The following is a 7,614-nucleotide window of genomic DNA, read 5'->3' as shown; positions in this document are numbered from 1 at the left end:
GCTAAGGTTTTCAACTCACCAAGGTAAGCTTGAGTGGTGTCTTTTCCAACTTTCTGAATGTAATCACTGGCTAAAGTAACTACATGTTGGGAAACTTTTCGATTACTACTTGCCTGTTGAGTTTATGGTAGCAAGCGCTGGAGATCTTGCACTGCGGAGCCAAATTATACTCTGCCAAGAAGGAACGGGAGATTCTGCACCAGGGTCAATTAGAGGATTAACTCTGGCAATTGAACCATATTTTTTCAAAAGTTAAGCATTTCCTCATTTTTTTCTGTTCCTGTTATACTGCTGGCTAAAACATCATTTGGGATTTTGACACCATTTTCCTCCATGACATCCATTTTCTTTCACTGTAGGTTTTAGTTGAACAGAAGTAAATTTGAATAATAAATTTCTTTTTGTGCTTTGTATACTAATTAGTGTATAGTGTTTATCTAATAAACTGCCTCCAGGCTGGTTCAACAAGTTTTATGTAACACCTGTGTAGTGTTTGTCTTATCTCATGTGACTGGTTGTTGCACTCTTTATGAGAAAATCTAATTACATATCAGAAGCTCTAGGTATTGAAAGGAGGCATTGAATAGCAAATACACACTTCTAGACATAAGTTTGTTCATTAAAAATAACAATATATACAAAATATTTATATGAGTAAGAACAATACAAAATTCCAGCATTCTGTCTTAGGTTCCAAATCTCAGATATCAAAACAAAAAAACAAATTCATTTTAGTTAGAATCAGAGAGATTCACTAGAATAACCTTTATTACTCCAATTTCGCTAACTAATTAGATCTAGAGTTATTTCCTATTTAAAGGTTTACAGACTAACATTTTCCTTTTTATTTACCCCTAGTTAGTTAGGAAATTAATTGAATTCCTATTCTTAAGTATTATAGTTAACTTCAGTTTCAGTTCAGGTTAGTATGTCTACAAATTGTAATTCAACACTAAATATGTATATATATATATATATATACACACACACACACACACACACAGCTTAACTCCTTTCAAGACAACTTCTCCAACATCACAACTTTTAAACAAAGTAAATCTGATTCAGTAACTTTTCAAAGTTTTTATAAAAAATAATCAGTTCTTCCAGAAAATCAAATTTAGATCCTTTGAATGAGAAATATACGTATCTAGCCAACCGTATTAAATCCTCTATGACTTGAAACATTTCGTTCCTGTGCTGGTTCTTTGATCTTGGGTGGCTCGCTATCTTGTTTCTTGGTTTGTTGGATGAACTGCTGGGTCGTCCATGGAAAGTCAATTCTCAATGCTCACACACAAAAAAAGCCTGATCTGTATACAACAGGATTACAGTTTGTAAGTTTGAATACACATTCTGTTTTCTATTTCAAAATAACTTAATTTCTCATTGTCATTTCCAAACATTTCTCAGTTACATCCAGGCAAAAAAAAATATAGTTCAGACCTTGAATCCATGAATGCCGCAACAAATTTGCATTCAACAGCAATACAGTTTGTCTTTTCCTGAGTGAACACTTGGGAGCAGCACCGACTCAAGCCTAGGTGCCGTGCCATACTGCTCCTGTTGGAGTGCACTGGCTCTGATCTCTCTCCTGGTGGCTTTAAACAGATAACACCATGGCTTGAGGCCTAGTCCTCAAGTTCAAAGTAAATTTATCATTGAAGTACATATATGTCATGAAATACTATCCTGTGATTTATTTTCTTGTGGGTATTCAGAGAAGATACAAAGAAACACAATAGCATCAGTGAAAACTACACAAAAGACAAGCAACAAATATCCAAATGATAACAAATTGTACAAATACAAAAAGAAAATCTAAATAAATAAGATTGAGTATCTGAGTTGTAGGATCCTTGAGAAAGAGTCTATAGGTTGTGCAATCAGTTCATTCTTGGGGTGAGTGAATTTATCCACTCTGGTTCAAGATGTTTGAGGGAAAATAACTGTTCCTGAAAATGGTGGTGTGGGACCTAAGGCTCCTGTACCTCCTTCCTGATGGGTGAAGGTAAAACAGAGCAGGGCCTGGATGGAAGTGGTCCTTGATAATGGATGCTGCTTTCCTGCGACAGTGCTCTTTGTAGATGTGCTCAATGGTGGGAAAGGCTTTACCTGTAATGGACTCGGCTGTATCCACTACTTTTTGTACGGTTTTTCATTCAAGGGCATTAGTGTTTCCATAGTAGGCCATGATGCAACCAGTCAATATACTCTCCACTGTGCGTTTATAGAAGTTGGTCAAAGTTTTAGATGATATGTCAATTCTACACAAACTTCTAAGAAATAGAGGCATTGCTGTGCCTACTTTGAAATAGCACATACATGCTAGACCCAGGGAATGATACACCAAATAATTTAAAATTGCTGACCTTCTTCACTTCTGATCCTTTGATGAGGACTGGCTCATGCACCTGCAATTTTTTCCTTTTGTAGTCAATAATCCACTTTTTGGTTTTTCTGACATTGAGAAGTTGTTGTGGCACAACTCAACAGATTTTCAATCTCCCTCGTATATGCCAATTCCTTATCACCTTTGATTTGGCCAACAACAATCGTGTCATCAGGAAACTTAAATATGGCTCAGAGCTGCGCTTAGCCTTACAGCCATAAGTATGAAGTGAGTAGAGCAAGGAGATAAGCACACGGCCTTGTGCTGCTACTGTTCTGATGATGATAGTGGTAGAGATGTTGTCGCCAATCTGAACTGACTGGAGTCTGCAAGAGAAGAAATCAAGGATGTATTGAGGTCTAGGTCTTGGAGCTTATTATTTTTGAGGAGATGGCAATGCAAAGCTGTAGTCAATGAAGAATATCCTGATGTATTTTCACTCTCCACATGCTCCAGGGTTGAATGAAGAGCCAGTGAAATAGAGTCGGCTGTTGGCCTGTGTGATGGCAGGCAAATTGGGGCAGATTCAAGTTGCTCCCCAGGCAGAAATTGATACGTTTCATCACCAGCCTCTCAAAGCACTTCATCACAGTGGAGGTCAGCGGTACAGGACAATTGTCATTGAGACAGATTACCACGTTCTTCTTGGGTGCTGGCATAATTGAAGCCTGTTTGAAGTATGTGGGTACCTCAGAGTATCAAAGTGAGAGGATAAGGATATCAGTAAACTCTCTAGCCTGTGGATTAGACCAGGTCTTCAGTACTTGACCAGGTCCACCATCTGGGCCAGATGATTTTTGTGGTTCTTTCCTCCTAAAGAATATGCTCAAGTCAGCCTCAGAAACTAAAACCATAGGGTCATTGGGGCTGTGGGATTTTGTGCAGGTGTCTCCATGTTCTGTTGGTCAAAGCGAGGATCAAAATCATTGAGATGATTGGGGAACGACACTGTATTTTCACTCATGTCACTTAGTTTTACTTTATAGAAGGTGATAGCATTCAAGCTGTGCCACAGCTGTCGAGCATCCTTCTGTGATGCCAGTTTGGTCTGGAATTGCCATTTCACATGTGAGGTGGCTTTCCGGAGGTTGTATCTGGTTGTCTTGTGTTGTCCTTGGTTGTCAGACCTGAACACCATTGATCTAGCCCTCAGCATATTGCAGATCCCTTGGATCATCTAGTACCTCTCTTTAAGGAAAACTCTGAATGATATAGTGGAAACACACTTATCTATGAGTGTCTTTATAAAGTCAGTGACAACCGTGGCATATTTAGTCAAGATCTTCTGATGAGTCCTTGAACATGGCCAACTTGAAGCAATCCCGAACCTGCTCCTCTGCCTCCTGCAGCCTCCTGTTTGTTGTCCTTACCTATTCTCCTCATATATCCTCATTAGTTATCTGCCACTACTCCTGCAGCCCACCTGTGGTTAAGGATGTTTTAACTATCTCTGCTTGATACCCTGCAGTTCTTCACCAGCTTTCCACAATGTCCAAGGGAAAACATCAGGCTCTGGGGATTTATCGGTCCTAATTTTCTTCAAGACCACAAATGCTTCCGCTTCTGTAATCTGTTTGTGGAGTCTCACTTGTATGAATACCATGTCCATTGCCCTAGTGAATATAGTTTCAAAAAATCCATTTAAGGTCTTCTCCATCTCTTCTGGGCCTATGCGCATATGACCAATCTGATCTTCAAGAAAACCAATTTTGTTGCTTGCTATCCTTTTGCTCTTAATATATTAGCAGAAGCCCTTGGGATTCTCCTCCACCTTGTCTGATAGATAGAACAACCTCATCCTCTCTATCATCCCTCCTGATTTCCTTAAGTGTTCTCTTCCATTTCTTTACATGTCATTTGTTTCTTGCTGTGCTGCCTGTAACTGCTACATATCTCCTTCTTCTTAAGCATGGTCTCAATTTCTCTCAAAATTCAAGGTTCTTTAAAACTGTTATCCTTACCTTTTATTCTGACAGGAACATACAAACACTGTACTCTCAAAATTTCACTTTTGAAGGCCTCTCACTTACCAAGCACACCTTTGCCAGAAAACAACCTGTCTCAATCTACACTTGCCAGATCCTTTCTGATACCATCAAAAATGGCCTTTCTCCAGTTTATCTCAAATCAAAGACCAGACCTATCCTTTTCCATCGTTGTATTGAAACTAATGGCATTTTGAACACTAGGTCAAAAGTATTCCCTCACGTCCACACTTCTGTCACCTGCTCTGTCTCATTCACTAATAGGAGATCTGTAATCTCACTCTCTAGCATTTTCTTTAACTTTCATATTTCACCATTGACAGCAGATTTTTGAGATGTTTCCGCAATGTACAGTATGATATATAAACTTTAGCAATGTGGGTTCACTCCTGACATCAGGTGCTGTTTCGGTGAGCTGACATATTCTCTCCATGACTTTGTGGGATCCTCCTGTGTGCTGCAATTTGTACCCACATCCCAAAGGTGTGCTGGTAGTTTAGTAGGCAAATCTGAGTAATAATTAATCAAAAGGAGCTGATGGGCATGTGTAAAAGAGGATGTGCAGAGGGGTGGGGAAATAATGTAAAAGAAAATGGGACTCCTCAGATTGTTCCCCTTGGAACAAACATGGATCCAATGGGACAAATGGCCTGCCTCGGTGTAATTTTAAGGATAAAAAGTTAAAATAAACCGCTTGTTTTCCATCTCCAGTGCTTGGGGCATATCAAATAGAAAAGAAACAATCATGTTTTAGTATTATTACCTTTGTGGATATAGAACAAAGTGAAAGAATACCGCAGGCATTGCAAATTGCCAGTAAATAATTACCAGAATGTAAATGTGAAAAATCAGCACGATTGTTAAACCCTGGCCTTTTTTTCCCACATTATTCAAACATTTTAATAAAAATGTAAATATTACAACATAAATCAAGCAGATTCCAACCAGGCAACAGTTTTGCCATTCTACTGATAAAAGTCCCAGAAATTTTAGCAATTGCATTACAACCACCAGCTGTTAGAGCAGCATGTTCTGAAAAAAAAAATTCTTTGCTCAGGACACCTCCTCCTCATGAACAAATGTTCCTGTGTAGATGGGTATAATTTGTCAACTGTGACATTTTCCTAGTTTCATAATCATGGCAACCTTGGTGGGTGCATACTGGGTAGTGGAGGACATCTTAGTTTTGGTGGCAGTGGTTTCATTCCCATTGCTGCTTCTTGGTCAGGAGGCATTCCCATAGGTGGTTCCATAGGGGACCTCATTCCAGGAGGAGGGTCCATCATACCCACTGGGGTTGCTCCTTGGCCCAGTGGTGGTGAGCCTCCACGCCCTGGTGTGTATTGCTGAGGTCCTGCCATGATACTGGATGTAACTGCAGCTGCTGCAGCTGTTCCACATGCTTGGAGTGTCATCACCTGCTGAGATATGCTCCTATTCCTTGGATAGGACATGCAAACTCAGCTGTAGCTTTTGGCATTCATGCTAGAGGAGGGAAACCATGACTCACTGCTCAACCAACGTCAGCAAGAGTTGCACAAGCAATTCCAGTATGAGGACCTTCCATTGTCATGGAAACCAGTGTTTCACCATGAAGCAAGACCAGTCCAAGAACTCTCTTTTCCTTTCACTCAGGTTGCTTGGAGTTCTTTGGCTTGATCTTCCTGAACTTATCACAATCACATACAGTCGATTAAGATTCACGTGTTTGTCAAACAGTTTGAAGTTTCTAATGAAGGTGTGCCCATCTTGAAGATGCTCCTCATTCTGTAGGCAGCATACTGAAGGATCTTGCTGCTCTCACTCAGCACTATGGCTGTGGGTGGGATAGGCCCACCACCCAACAGGTTGCAGAGTGACTGTAGGGAAAGCAAAAATTTCTACAAAAGGCCACAGGTGCTGAGATACACACCCTGAAGCCAGAGGTTTGGGTAACTCTGAAGTTTGTATGAATTCCTGTAGGTGTGTCACCATGGTTACTTTATTGGTTTGTGTTCAACCAGCTTCATATTCCTTCACAATATTTGTGAGCTATGTAAATAAGCAATTTATTGTTAACTGGAAAATAACGATAGCACAAAATCTGGCCTGATAGCATAAGTATTGATTTCTCCTTGCAGTAAAACAAATTCCCTCCACACTTTCCCTCTTCTATTCCCCACTCTGGCTTCTTACCTCTTCTCACTTGCCTATCATCTCCCCCTGGGTCCCTTCCTCCTTCCGTTGTTCCTATGGTCCACTTTCCTCTCCTATCAGATTTCTTTTTCTCCAATCCTTTATCTTTCAGACCAACCTGGCATCAGCTTCTAGCTATCACCCATAACTGCCCCCATCTTTTTATTTTGGCATCTTCTCCCTTTCTTTTCAGTCCTGAAGAAAGATCTTGGCCCAAAACCTCGACTGTTTATTCATTTCCATAGATGCTGCCTGACCTAGTGAGTTCCTTCAGCATCTTGTGTGTGTTGCACGAGATCTGCGGTAAGTTCCATTGTGGAGGTTGTGTAAATCTGGCACGGAATGTAAGATATCACAACAGAGTGCCAGTACCATGATGATTTTCAAATTTTGTGGCTGAATTGCTTTCATACACGGTGGTAAATCAAAATCAGGCTTCACTGCCTTTTTGATTTCATTCAATGCGATCATTTTGGATGCCACATTTATGCTTACATAGCAGGTATGTTCTGCTAACATATCTATCTGATTAGTGGGACTGGTTGTAGGCACAGCAAATGCAATCTTTACGATGTGATGAACTGATGCTGTGTCAAAACTCTGAAGAATCTCACAGTCACCTGAGATTACAGAGAATGTCATGTTAACATGCTTGGATCTGTCTGCCATATCAAAAAAAAAAATCCAACAGCTTTCAAAGGAGCTCTATATTTTGGAAATATTATGTTGTTTTCTCAATGAATTAGAGTAAGTTGACAGCAGAGAATGATGGAAATAAGTTCACTCATCACATTGATTGATGTGTCTCTGTGTCAAGCAATAAATTGTTTGGCGACTTACTTATTTGAATGCATGACTAAGTATACTGATGAGTGAGGTGAATGATTAATTTGTAGACAGTATTATTGGAATTTATCTTGAACTCCTTAAGACATTGGAGCAGAATTAGGCCATTCGGTCCATTGTGTCAGATCCAGTACTTGATCATTTTGCTGTCAACCAAATCACTGGTCCTCCTGATGATTATTACAGTAGATAAGTCCCCAGGGCTCGATGGTATTT

At 39.9% G+C, this 7,614-nt stretch overlaps 1 pseudogene; it reads right to left on the bottom strand.

Moving 5' to 3' along the window:
* Positions 1-5,513: 5,513 nt before the first annotated feature.
* On the bottom strand, positions 5,514-7,194 carry LOC132403662 (small nuclear ribonucleoprotein-associated protein B'-like; annotated as a pseudogene).
* Positions 7,195-7,614: the final 420 nt, after the last annotated feature.

This window comes from Hypanus sabinus, chromosome 2, assembly GCF_030144855.1.
Source record: "Hypanus sabinus isolate sHypSab1 chromosome 2, sHypSab1.hap1, whole genome shotgun sequence".
Taxonomy (NCBI): domain Eukaryota; kingdom Metazoa; phylum Chordata; class Chondrichthyes; order Myliobatiformes; family Dasyatidae; genus Hypanus; species Hypanus sabinus.
Note: the sequence above shows the minus strand (reverse complement) of the source record. Positions and strands in the feature narration are given on the sequence as shown.